This window comes from Bolinopsis microptera, chromosome 3, assembly GCF_026151205.1.
Source record: "Bolinopsis microptera isolate Bmic1 chromosome 3, MBARI_Bmic_1.0, whole genome shotgun sequence".
Lineage (NCBI taxonomy): Eukaryota > Metazoa > Ctenophora > Tentaculata > Lobata > Bolinopsidae > Bolinopsis > Bolinopsis microptera.
This window is the reverse complement of record NC_087074.1, coordinates 12265816-12279948: the sequence shown is the minus strand read 5'-3', so window position 1 is coordinate 12279948 and position 14133 is coordinate 12265816.

Sequence of the window (14133 nt, the reverse complement as noted above, 5' to 3'; positions counted from 1 at the left end):
CTAATAAACTCTCGAAGAGGGAGAGCAAGATTTCTTGCAAGATTTCTTGCATCACCTTCCCGATATACACAAGTTGATAATAAATCAAAACAATTGAAATAAAAATTATATATACAAGGTTAACTAATCGTGAGGATATGTAAATTTACGATTTCATCTAATAAAACTAATTTTAATAGAAACAAATTTTGACACAATAAAACGAATTTAATGAATAAAAACTTTAACAATTTTCATATTATGAAAAATTTGAGTGAGTGCAAACTTTTGATTTAAATACAATCAAAATTAAATCACAAAATCTTGGGACAGATTCGATCTGAGGTATAGCATATAATGTACTAATAATATATATAGCATATAATATATCATTTAAATTAAAGCTTTCCATTCAAGTACTCCAATAATCGTATAAAAACAAGCTCATACCATACATACCATACATACCATACACCAGTGATTTTGCCAAAAACCATAATTAAACTGGAAAAAATATCATTAACAAACCTCCCAATAATTGAACTTTAGACAATAAAAACTTCAAACTAGAATTCAATCAACGTTCAAATTATACAATGCACAAGTTACAAAGTTAGAAAATTAAAATTTGCTAGCATCAATGTCTGATGGTTTTATCTAGCCTTGAAAGATTGAATAAATTAAAGAGCTTGAAATTACCCAAAAAAACATTGAGCAAATTCTGAGGTGGTGTACAAAAATCCATAAATTCAACTAATAAATTAAGTCAATACATGTACAGTTTACCAGTGTCAGTAGAAACTGGGGCGGAACAATTTGAAGTCAGGGTTACTTTTCTTGAGACGGATCTGAGCCTGTTTGATGTTGTTCTGCTCACGTCTACTCATCTTCATCCTTCTGTCGTAAGAATAGCCACTAGGTTTTTTGTAGACTATGGCTGTGACTTTACTCTCACGTGGGACAGGGTCATCTAAATCTTTAGCATAGTTTTCTAAGATATCAGCTTCTTCATACTTAGGCATAGTGTAGTTCATTTCCTTCATGAAATAGATTCGTCTCATGCCGCACCAATAAGCCAAGTTGTTAATCAGTTCTGTTTGTCCTCCTTCAGTGTGGTCCACATAGACAAGAAGTGCACCAGGCTTCACAGCATTTAACATACCCTGAAGAGCATTAGATGTTTCAGGTGCATCTGCTACTGAGCTCAAAGCAAAGGGAAGGGTGATTATGTCAGCCTGTCCAATCGCAATCATTTCTTTAGAACCTGATTTGAACAAAGTAGTAGGTGATTTCAAACTGGAGTTAAAATATTTGATACCCCCATCCAACCGCTTCCAAAGGTTATGAGTGTATTTCTGCTGAGGAGTAGGTTTAGCATTATCGTCCTCTGATTCAAACTGCATCATTTTGAACACTGAATTTGTAGTAGCCTCCCACTGTTTGCAAGTATCAGCCATTGCAGCCTGGACTTTGGTCTGAAACCCAAACCTGTGTAACCACATGAGGACACCAACTACATCTGCAGCAGGGCCACCACCAAAACTGAAGATACTAATGCGGCCCCAATCAATTGATCTCATCAACTCATTGAAGACAGTTGTGCGGGATTGTAAGTTAGTGCAAGCAGCATATGCATCTGATAGGATACTATTAACAAGGTATGTGTGCTGGGTGAAATGAAGAAGGAGGTATGCAAGTCTTGGTGCCATTTCTTCATAGCTGTGTTCCATGGTACCCAGGTACTTAGCAGAATTAAGTTGATTACACCTTTTGTTTAAGTCTCCAGTTAAATTACCATCATCTTTCTCTCCTATCTTAGAATTATGCTTAACAATAAGAGCATCCAATGCTTCCTGAACAAATCTGTACACAGCAGGTCGAGGCTCATCTGGAACCGTCTTTTCTATGTTGTCGTCACTTACAACTGCCATAATACTGCAGTTTTTATGACTGAGGGTAACAAATGTTAATTGCTATTACTTATTTAAACGTCGCGTAGTATGCTTTTTACATGTTACATTAATGATAATAAGCAATGATAATAGGTATGGTTATTTCTACCAATTTCACTCACCCTCACTGAAAGCAAGATTTTAAAAATTCTAGCTTGCTAACTAATTCAAATCTTATTTTATCTAAATGGAGATGAGTGAGTAACATACAAAATAAGGGCTATACAGTATACAATTTTTTAAACTATGTAAAATTCCAATTCAATCTCATACTGAAATGTTACAAAACGTTTTAATAATCAATAGAATCAAGAAAAGTCAAAACCTAATCGAACAAATTCAAACTAGCAATGTAGGCTTTCTGTCTACGAATTTTTGGAGTGTTATGATCCAGAAGCCTGTGCTTAAAATGAAACATGCGTTTCTACCCTGTCGTGGAAATGTCAAGGAAATGTAATCTCAAGGATACGGCGTCATGATGTCATACTATGGTGTTGTTTTTTAAATTTTTTTATACAGCCCTACACTTCTATAACAGGCATGCAGAATACGTGCCATCTTTAAATACTTTATAAAAACCCTTTTTAATAAAAGTAGCCAAATGACAATTTAATGTATTGGCTCTTAATTTATATTTAAGTCTGCTATTTTTGTATATATAGTTCTGACTAAAATTTTAAAGTGGGTACAAGGATACAAGGATACAAGGATACAATGATACAAGGATACAAGGGTTACAAGGATACAAAAGTGATAATTACTTTATTGAGTACCCAATAGTTGTAATTCTGAAATAATTTAAGTTACACAATTCTAATTATTTACAAGTGTGTAGGGATAATTTAGAAATGTTATATAATGCTAGTTTTAGAAAAATTGATAAATCGAGTTTGTATGGTTCAATTTTATTTTAAGGTCCTATAGCATTATGCACTTGCCAGTATTTGAGTGGAAATCTGGGCTCTTATAATAGGCTGTATATTGTTCGTTCACAGAGAGAATTGAATGGATTGCTCTTGGGCCTGGGTGGGGTATTAAATAAAGATTAACATTGCTCTTGCCTAGGATACAAGTTATACAAGGGATACAAGTGATACAAGGGATACAAGTGATACAAGGGATACAAGGGATACAAGGGATACAAGAAATACAAGGATACACAAGGACATAAAAGTGACAATCACTTTTAAGTGAATACTCAATAATAGTAATCCTGAAATAGGAAAACAAATTTTTTCCTTTTCACCCTTTTGAAAAAAGGCAATAGTGAAAGGTTACGAATGGAGGTTTTTGCAGAAAAACGTGGATTTTGGAGATTGCCGTAGGTGGGTCTGAATATGTCGTCAGTCCTTCCTTACTTCCGTTAGTAACCATGTCAACGGAAAAGCCGCGCGCATGCGAGAGGATTGCTTGCGGAGATGTGATGTATAGATAGCCTGTGATCTATGAATGCGCGGCGCAACTGTGTTTTAATGTAAACGATGTAATGTATAATATTAGGTTATAAGCCCAATTTGTACGTGGCACGCGTAGTGTATTGATGTGTACACGAGTATAGTTTACCTTTGCTTACAATTTAAGTTATTTGCTTTACAAGTTAAGTTCTTTGGCAATTGAACTGAATTTCAAGTGTTTCCTGTACTTAATGCATAATTTATCAATATTATTATCATGAAGATTGAAGTGAGCTGATTGGAGCTTATACTTAAATTTATAGTAAATGTGAAATGGAAATCTAGCGTCCGCCAAAACGAAACAACGGGCGCAATTCTTGTTTAGGAAAACAAATTAAAATTTTGGTATTTATTAATAACAATCAAAACATATCATGTAAAATCCGGATTGGAGTATTATTTATGAGTCGCATTGTTGAAAGTATTAAAACTCTCAACACTACTATATAACAAATAATTAGAGATCATGAATACGATGAAGTTACATTGAAACGTAGAGTAATCTCCTTTCCTTAATAAGAGCATTTTTACTTGTCGCAACAACCGGGATAAAGATAATTTTACACAGAATACAAAACATATCATATCATATTATTATGATTAAATCTAAAATAGCTAATAATTTAATAAATTATTAACAGGCCCCTTAACGTGGGCAATAATATACGCGTTATAAATTATATAAACAAATTGAAGTCTATTTTCCAATGTTGTTAAGTGTCTCTTTAGATCTGTTTTGGTCTTTCGTGGGAGTTCCCACATTTGTTGGTTGAGAATGCTCAACATAACATACATGATGCTTGACTGCTTTATTGACCCGGACAGGCACCGGGGGCAGACATCCCAACACCAGTGCGTTGGGACATAGTGTTGGTCTGCTTCAGGACGTGTTAGATCCTAGAGAAGCCGCCATCCCCTCTACTGCTTTAGCTCAGCGGCAGCATGAGCCCTGGTTTCCTGCCACATTGGTACCTCTGAAAGTACAGAAAAGTGGTGAGTTTCGGGGTCCAGGATACTCCCTCTTTGTTCTTTATGGTGGTAATATTTCTCTGAGATGTTTGCAGAGTCTTTATTTCATGATATTTCTAGTCGGATAAATCCTGGAGAGCATCCTTTTTGTCCCCAAAGAAATTTGACTCTCCTAATGAATACTTTTTGTGTGCTGCTTTTTGTTAACACTTCATCTAGATAGGAATGTGAGTCTGCCCCACCCAGCTCTGCTTTCAGTTGCAGGTAACTGGTGTCTTGCACCTCCAGACACAATAGGAGCTGGTGTACGGGAGAATCAATGAAGCTGTTACAGAAACGACAGGCCTCACCACTGCCACCACCCATGATCTTTTGGATATTCGCAAAGAGTGGTGAGCTGCCGTGAATGTAGTCCATTATTCGGCTGTCCAGATTTTTACTCCTGTTGTGCCCGAATAAAAAGTTGTTTTTGTCTAGGAGCAGCCCACTGTTTTTGATCTTTGTGATCACACCGAGTATCTTGGTCTCCTTGTTGTTACTGACAGTTCTGCATTGCAGATTTGTTTCGATGCTGTCAAACCAGATCTTTTTTTTTAAATCCCCACTTTCTTTTGCATTCTTTAAGTTTTTGAGACGCATGTTTCTTGAAATTGAGGTCCTCATCTACTATTACCCCAAGGACCTTCGTAGTTCGTACTTTGGACGTAGTTGATGCTTTTCCCATTAATACATAATTCTGCAGGTTTCTGTTCTTCATTATAGGCTGCAGTTTTCAAGATTATTGCCTCTGTTTTATTTGTATCACAGTTCACTACTAGCTTGTTCTTGATGCACCACTTGCTGAGGTGGTCACATACCATCTGCATTTTTTCATGGCATCCGGAGATGTTCTCAAAGGAAATCATAAGTGTACCGTCATCAGCAAATTTGTAGCAGCTTAGATATCTTTTTACCTCTTCTGGGGTGTTGTGCGTCATGTCTGCTATGTATAGGATAAAGAGGAGAGGTGAGAGTACAGCCCCCTGAGGTAGTCCAAATATTGTGCATTTTCTTTTTTCTCCTTTTGACACTGTATGTAGGGACCTCCTTCTGCACAAAATCACATGCCTTAGAATAACTGGAAACTTCTTCAATTGCCTAAGTGATATGTATAGAAACTCAATAGCTCATATAAAAATCTCCAAGCTCTTGTCCCCTAATTATAATATTGACATTGGAAAAGGAACAGAGCAGGGACACCCCCTATCACCGGACCTTTTTAAAATCTATATCAACGACTTGTCATCTCTCCTGAAATCTGTTGGTGATTATCCTAAATTCTAGCTGACATCCTAATATCACATCTGCTCTGGGCTGACAATCTTGTCCTACTTGCCCTAAGTCCCAAGGCCTTGCAATACAATATAAACATCCTACTCGACTTCTGTAACTCTATGGGCCTTGAAGTAAACATTAAAAAAACCAAGATTCTCATATTCTGCCCTCCTAAAAGAAAACAATCCTATGAAACATTCATTTTGGGAGGCCAGCCCATCCAACACACCGAAAAATACTGCTATCTTGGCATTATATTCCACAGAAATGGATCTTTTACAGCAGCAAATACTGAACTGAGGGCCAAGGCTCTCCGTGCTCTCTATGGCCTCAAAGGCAATATCGTCAAAGATACCCTCTCTCACCGTTCCCTAAACATTCTATTTGACTCTCTATATATATATATAACTCTAAAACTCTGGTCACAAGAGCAACTGCCTAAACGTGCAGAAGTGAAAACAAATAAATAAAATATACTAGCAGTCCTTAATACTCGTAATAAATAGATTCATTCAATGTCATAAAACTCTTAACCATACACGTGACCAGTAAAATAATTTAATTGACTCTCTAATAAAACCGATACTGCTCTATGGCTGCCAAATCTTATGTCCTCACTCAAAAACCATGAGATACCTCTCCAAAACAGATAGCAAAGCCAACCCCCAGCATACTGTGCATAATGCACCATAAATGCTATCGCAAATCAAATCCAAATAGCCAATCTAATGAGTTTTACTGTACTCGTTGTATCCATTTAGACAAGGTTAAATACAACCCATTTAAACTACTCACTGACAATGACGACGACGACAACAACCTAGACGAATACACAACCAAAATCTCAAATACTTTAAATGATTGTAACTCATACACTGCATCTGACCTTACAAATATTCTCTGCAACCAAGTAAAGAAACAATCATCTATTCTCTTTCAAAATATTGATGGAAATAAATCAAATTTTGACAACCTTGCCATTGAAACCTGTAGGTACAAAACAAAATTCTCCGTAATAGCCCTAGCTGAAACCAACACTGGAAAAGAATCAAGCAATCTATTTCAGCTCGACGGTTATAATAGTTACTATCAGGACACAGCACCTAACAAACAAAAGGGCACTGGAGTAGCCCTTTATGTTGACGATAAATTAAATGCTACTGTAATTGAGAATATATCACAAGTCACAGAACATCTAGAAATACTTGTCTTATCATTAAGTAACGAAGATCAACCTGTTAATGTAGGTGTTTTGTATCGTCCACCAAGTGGCTGTATTTCCCAAGCTCTAGTTGAACTTTCTAACCTTCTTGATCACATGCCGAAGTTTAGTTATCTAGCTGGAGACTTTAATATCGATCTTCATGATAAAGATAACAAAAATGTTCAAAAATATGAAGAAATATTATTCAGTAAAGGATTTTGTCCGTTAATATCTATTGTTACCCACGAAAAACCAGGCTGTAAAGCATCCTGCATAGATAACATTATTACTAACGATATTGAGGATGTGATTACTTCAGGCACCCTTAAAGAACGAATAACACATCACTCACCTATTTTTAACACATTTAACTGGAATGTTGTAGTCAACTCTGAAAAAACTTCTTTTAAACAATATTACGACTTCTGTCAATCAAATGTTAACGGCTTCCTTGTGGATCTTGAAGATGAGCTTAAAACTAAAACAATCCATAACTTTACTGAATTCCATGACACTTACAAAAACTGCGTCGAAAAATCGTTTAAACTAGAGACCCCGAAAACCTCTAAGAGAACTGTTCAGGTTAACCCTTGGATAACTCCCGGTCTCATTTGCTCAATTAATAATCAGCATAAACTGTACGAAAATTGGGTCGAGATAAGAAATAGAAAATGTAAACTCGGGGAAACTGATAACAAGGGCGGCATTTGCCAGTGCCCTGAATGCTCACTAAAACGTAGTCGCTACCTTATCTACAAAGAATACAGAAAAGTCCTAAAGAAAACACGTCAAACTGTGAAAACAGAATACTTCTCTGGTAAATTTGCTGAAAATAGCGGTGATAGTAAAAAGACCTGGGAACTAATAAATCGTATAAGAGGTAAACGGCGGCGTGAAATAAAGCCGCTGTTCACCATAGACAACGTTAAGATAACAAATAGAAGGATCATAGCAAACGAATTCAATAAATATTTTGTATCATTAGCCTCTGACCTAAATACCGCTTACAATGATCTTGGACAAATTAACATAAACAGTATACCTAGTTTCTATGATTATCTACCGCTTTCAAACACTTCCAGCATTTACATGCATGACTGCACAACAGACGAGGTTAGCAAAATCATATCTGAACTTAAAAATGGCAAGGCAAGTGACATACCGATTCATGTAATTAAGCAGTCCTCTAAAATAGTTACTCCTTTACTCACTGTACTGTATAACGAATGTATGAAAGATGGCATATTTCCAGATGACCTTAAAGTTGGAAGGATTAGTCCCATTTACAAGAAAGATAACCAGGAACTCCTTGAAAACTATAGACCTGTATCAACGCTAGCTGTGTTTGGTAAAATATTTGAAAAGATTATATTCAATAGATTATACAGCTTCTTTCATTCACAGAACTCCTTATATGAAAACCAGTACGGATTCCGTAAAAATCACTCGACCAGTTATGCCCTAAATTACTCAGTGAACCACGTAGAATCTTGCCTCAAGAAAAAACAACACGTTCTTGGAATATTTATTGATCTTAGTAAAGCCTTTGATACAATATCACATGAAAAGTTACTGCATAAGTTAGAAAATTATGGAATCCGTGGAAATGCAAATAACCTTATAGCAAGTTACCTGTCGAACAGATACCAGTATGTCTCGGTATTAGGTGAAGAATCCGAGAAACTTCCAGTAGTCTATGGAGTGCCGCAGGGGAGCTGTCTTGGTCCCTTACTTTTTATTATTTATATTAATGACATCCGTAACTCATCAATTATAGGAAAGTTTATACTATTTGCCGACGACACTAACATATTTATAGAAGACACATGTGTCAAAAGACTATACGAAAAAGGAAATGAAGTTCTATCATTTGTGTACAAGTATATGAAACTAAACTTATTACATATTAACATTAAGAAATGTTGTTTTATTCATTTTAAACCCTCACGGGCCAAAGAGGAAGTAGAAAATGACGAGAACATACTAACCTTAAATAATGTAGTTATTAAAAGAGTTCAAGAAGCTAAATTTCTAGGCGTTATTATTGACGACCAACTTAACTGGAAATCACATACGCAGTCACTTAACTCAAAACTTAAATGCGAAGTAGGAAAGCTGTGCAGAATACGACACATTGTCCCAAAGCAGTATTATAAGGATTTATATCATACTCTATTTGAATCACATTTAGGATTTGGAATATCTGTGTGGGGTGGTATTAGCAATAACCGACTTGAACCTATCTTTAAAACACAGAAAAAGTGTATAAGAATTCTGTTTGGGGATAGAGAAGCTTACCTAGAGAAGTTTAAAACGTGTGCCCGAACACGACCTGTTGATAAGCAAAGACTGGGGGTGGACTTTTACCAAAAAGAACACTCCAAGCCCTTGTTTAAAACCCACAGGTTGTTGACGGTCCACAATCTGTACAAGTACACTTGTCTCTTAGAACTATTCAAAATTAATAAGTTAGAGGAACCATTATCACTGTACTCATCATTTAACAGGTCACCACGACGAGAGGATTATTTCATTACATCACAACCATCCTCACAATTCATCTACCAATCATCCTACATGTGGAACAGCTGTCGACAAACATCAAGTAAGATAAGTTTTAATACTCCCACAAACGGGTTTAAGAATATATTGAAAATTGCCTTACGAGAATTGCAATTCAAGCATGATACACTTGATTGGTGTGAGCTTAATTTTGCCACAAATGAGCTCAAGTTCTGATTTATGTGAGTTACTAAAATGACCATATATCTTTTCTCATACATATAACCACTGCACTCCAACCAAAAACATTACTTACACCATACTCCACAAATGATATATATATATATATACACAAACACACTAGTACCGAGCAATCGCACTGTAAAACATGCTCACGATACACTCAAAATTGGAAATATTCAACGGCTTGTATATGAAACTTACACTTACACTCAGTGTACACCCAGTGTTAACTAGTATTACACACTGGTAAACTCTACGTAACGCGCGAAAATAATAATTCTATGGCGTTTTCATTGTCACATTTCACGTCGACGGGATTAAACGCGCGCGCGCATAACATCTTATCTTACTGCTATCTCAACGAATAAACACACAACGACTTTGACAATTGACCGACGACTTAACGATTGTGAGTTATGACGGACTTAACTGTATGGGTCAACTACTAAAACTGCATTGTATACTATCTTAATCATTATACTGGACATGAGATGACGAAGTATCTTGAGCAGCACTTTATACCTCCACTTAGAACTTGATTAGTCACGAACAATAGAATCATTATAAATCGATACAATAAAACATCTTGATCAATAAATGCCTAGCAGCACCAGACAGCAGCCGTGTATCTTTTTCGACTCCACTGAGTCCCTGATGGACTTTTGTTTACTTTTGTTAATAATTTGACCGCAACCTTTCTTTCTCGAAACACAAATCCTACTGTACTTCATTACAGTATTAAGATAATATAAAGCAAATCATGTGAATATATGACTACGAAATAGATCTATAGACTTGTCCATAATATTTAATACCGTATTGATGGTTTTGAATTTTGTATATTGAATTTTAATGTGAAGCGTTTACTCTTCCCCCTCGGCAATTAATTAGAAAGTTAGATTAATGACAATAATTGCCAAATGACGTAGTAGATATAGATGTTCAATGTTGTAGAGTGATTTCAAGAGTAGTGGTCCACAGGGGTCCGAAAAAGCCGTACAGGCACTTGGGTCCTTATCCTTGTCACTAGTCCCAATTGGATTCACTTTACACAAAACATGAACGTTTACAATTCAGACGTACATATTGGCACGATATTTATTAGACAGCAAACAGTATAAAATAATACGTGCGTGCGCGGCTTGAGCCGCGCCGCATAACAATTTATGCGTTTAGGGGCTGGAGTACGCGTGTTTACAGATTAATGAATTGTTGCATTGTAAATATTTAAAGTTGACGATATATTATGATTTAATAGTAAATTTTTCAAAGCTGGCTTTGGACTTAGGTAAAATTATAATTTATTTATTTAAAAGAAAAAACCACGGATAGTTTTAAATTTACATAGTCGTATAACTATAATCAAGTTAATCCTGTTTGCAATCAATCTTTTCGCTTGTGAGTTGATATCAGTTGTCTCTTATCAGTAAATAGGTAATTGCACTGCCTTTTACTGTGCAGCTTTGCTATACACGAAGTATACACAATATGGAATTTTCGGTCAGTACTCTTCACGAACTGGAGAAACAGATTGAGGACTTATCAGACTCGGTTTTAGCGAAACTTAATTGCAGGAAACTAGAGGACCTCACTCATGACTTGTTCAAGCCAAAAGGCGTGACAAAGGATGTAATAACCGAAATAGTTTTGAAGATGGGGTCTATGATATGTAAATCGAGAACTGTTTTGAGATCAGCAGCAGAGACGCTTGACCAACAGAAATCAGAACAGATAAAAACTCAGAACGAGCTCATCCAATGCAAATCTGGTAAACTAGCTTCAGTGAAGGAGACAGTGAAAACAGAAATAAAACTGTTTACAGATGTTGTGAAGAATAACAGCGTAGCTAATGATATCTCTCCAGCTAAAATCAAAATGGCTGTGAAATCGGCGATTACAGAAGATGATCGGTCGAAAAACTTTATCATCTTCGGGGCCCCAGAACAGCTCGAATGTGAAGAGCAAGAAATGAACGAACGGGATCTCGTGGGTGATATTTGGGGTTTTATGAAGTTCATTGGAAGGCCGACTATAACAAACATTGAGAGAGTGGGAGTAAAGAAGTCTGACAGCCCTCGATCACGGCCGATAAAAGTTACTATGCGAGATTCTGAAATTGTACGTGAATTTCTGAGCAGAGCGAAAGTCTTGAAATTGGTTGATGTGGCAGACTACAATTTCAACTACAACAAACTCTACTTATCTCCAGACAGGTCGCAGGATGAGCGAATCTCTCGCCAAAAGCTCGTACAGGAAATGAAAGAGCGAATCAAGACGGACCCGAGCAAGAAATATTACATAAAAAACAACAAAGTCTGTGTCGCTGAGTGACTAATTATTTGAGAAAGTCAAGCATTTGTGTATGTGTGTGGCGTTAATTTCATTGAGTTAAAACTTTTTGTATAACTGAGAACAGAGGTTAGAGGAACTACTGATAAGAGTATGATTAGACTGCGTTATCAGTTGACTTTTTGCATCACTCTTCTAGATTATACGTAATAGGGTAACTTAGTTATAGAGTAGGATTTTAGTTGTTGCAAGCATTGCACTAAGGTTTTAAGTTAGGTAAGTATGCCACGAACTGTTGAGCAAACTGGGCTGAAAGCCCAAGCAATATGCAGTTCTGGTCTTGAGGCTATTTTACAATGTTTTATAACATGTGCTTGCAACTAGACCTTGAATGTCGCGTGCCCCACGGGGATTTGATTTATTCATACAATTTACTATATATTGGTTCCAAAGCCCTTATGGGTACCAGCAAAAAACTGGTTTTCAAACAAACAAACCTGTTTTCAAGAATGCGAGGCTTTGGCGGCCAGTTATTGACTTGTACATAAAATTGAATTTTAAATAGAAATGTGAATGTATTAAAATTTAAAACTTTCAAAACGGAGGCTTATAAATATTATTATATTATGATTGTAAAATAAAGGATAAAATTTTAAATTTGTTTCACTAAAAATTTGTTTCACTACATCTCACAAGACCACTATGAAAGATTCCACCTTAAGTTTATCAAGTGGTCCTTGTCTGTCCATTCAAAAGCATCAAATATAGGCTGCTGGGGCGAAAGTGGGCGCCACCCCCTCTTCTTTGAAGCCTGCAAACTTGCAATAGATTTCTATAGTCGCCTTGAAAGCACTGAAAATGAACTTCTCTCCGCTGCATTTCACGAGCAGATTATGCTGGGCCTTCCATGGTACACCAACATCTCTTAGGTAAAAACGGATCCGGAAAAGTCAATGCGGCACTCGGGTCCTTGGTATTGTCGTCGGTATATTGTCCATTATCTACGTTCTGCTTTCGTAGTTTAAACAATAGTGAGTTCTAAATATACAGCTTTAAACCGATTAAGTATAAATGAATGAAATACCTGACAATCCGCACTCTTATAATCCAAAGTAAAATACAATTTTTAAGTAAAATATAATTTTTATTTTCCACAGAAGAATCAATACATATTGAATTATAAATATCCGATAATTCCATTAATAATCATTAAAAGTTGCTTTGTCATTTGTAAAATCAAAAACGAAAAGCCCCACGCTGAACGCGCGCGGCATTTTTTCTGCAGCTGCCTGGCTTCAAGCTTGTAGCCGCTATCATCAAAGCCGCCGCGCGCGCCCAGCGCTGGGGTGCATTCTCATTAACAATTAATGATTAAACTTGGTCAAAGATATTTATATACAATTCCTAAATTAAATCAATAATCATGTTAATATGAGTATTCAACACTACTCGACAACAAATATTTGCCGGCTCATCGACGATTCAGTCGCCGAAACAAAAATCAAATGTTTGCTTTTTCGTTTCGGGGACTGTTTGAACTCAGTACTATATCCGACTAATCACACTTTATAATGGTTAAAATAGAAAGTAAAAAGATTTTCCTCGATGGGCCGGCATTCGCAACCGCGAAACGTTTTGAGTACGACAAACGATGACACCACCACCAGCCGTTAATTGATAAGTCCATGGGTGACGGGATAAAGTTAAAGTAAGATGTGTAATTTCATATTGCCTATCACCTATCACCTAAGTTACTTTGCATATACTGCTTCTAGTTACACGATAGCGATCTCAGTTCCCAATAACAAAAGCATGAGTAACTCGTAGTGATGTATGATTTCTAGAAACTTTAAATTAAATTTGGCGCTCACAGGTCCTCATGAATATGTGATCGCCGCATAAGGTTCTGTAAATGCGCAGGGCACCTTCAAGCTTAAATTATTCACCTTACTGAGGCAGTCAACCAACGCGCGGCTTTATTTTTATGATATGATATGTTTTGATTGTTATTAATAAATACCAAAATTTAAATTTGTTTTCCTAAAAAAATTTGTTTTCCTCTCTAATCTTCTCACCAAATATAACTTCCCCCACTCATCCTCTTCAAAATCCAAGCTCTCTACCCAAATCAGTCACAACATGAGGGAAGAATTTGTGGCAAAAATTTGTTTTATGTTATGTGATTTTTGAGTATTTTGCCTTTATTTGTATATTTTCCTTGTATCAC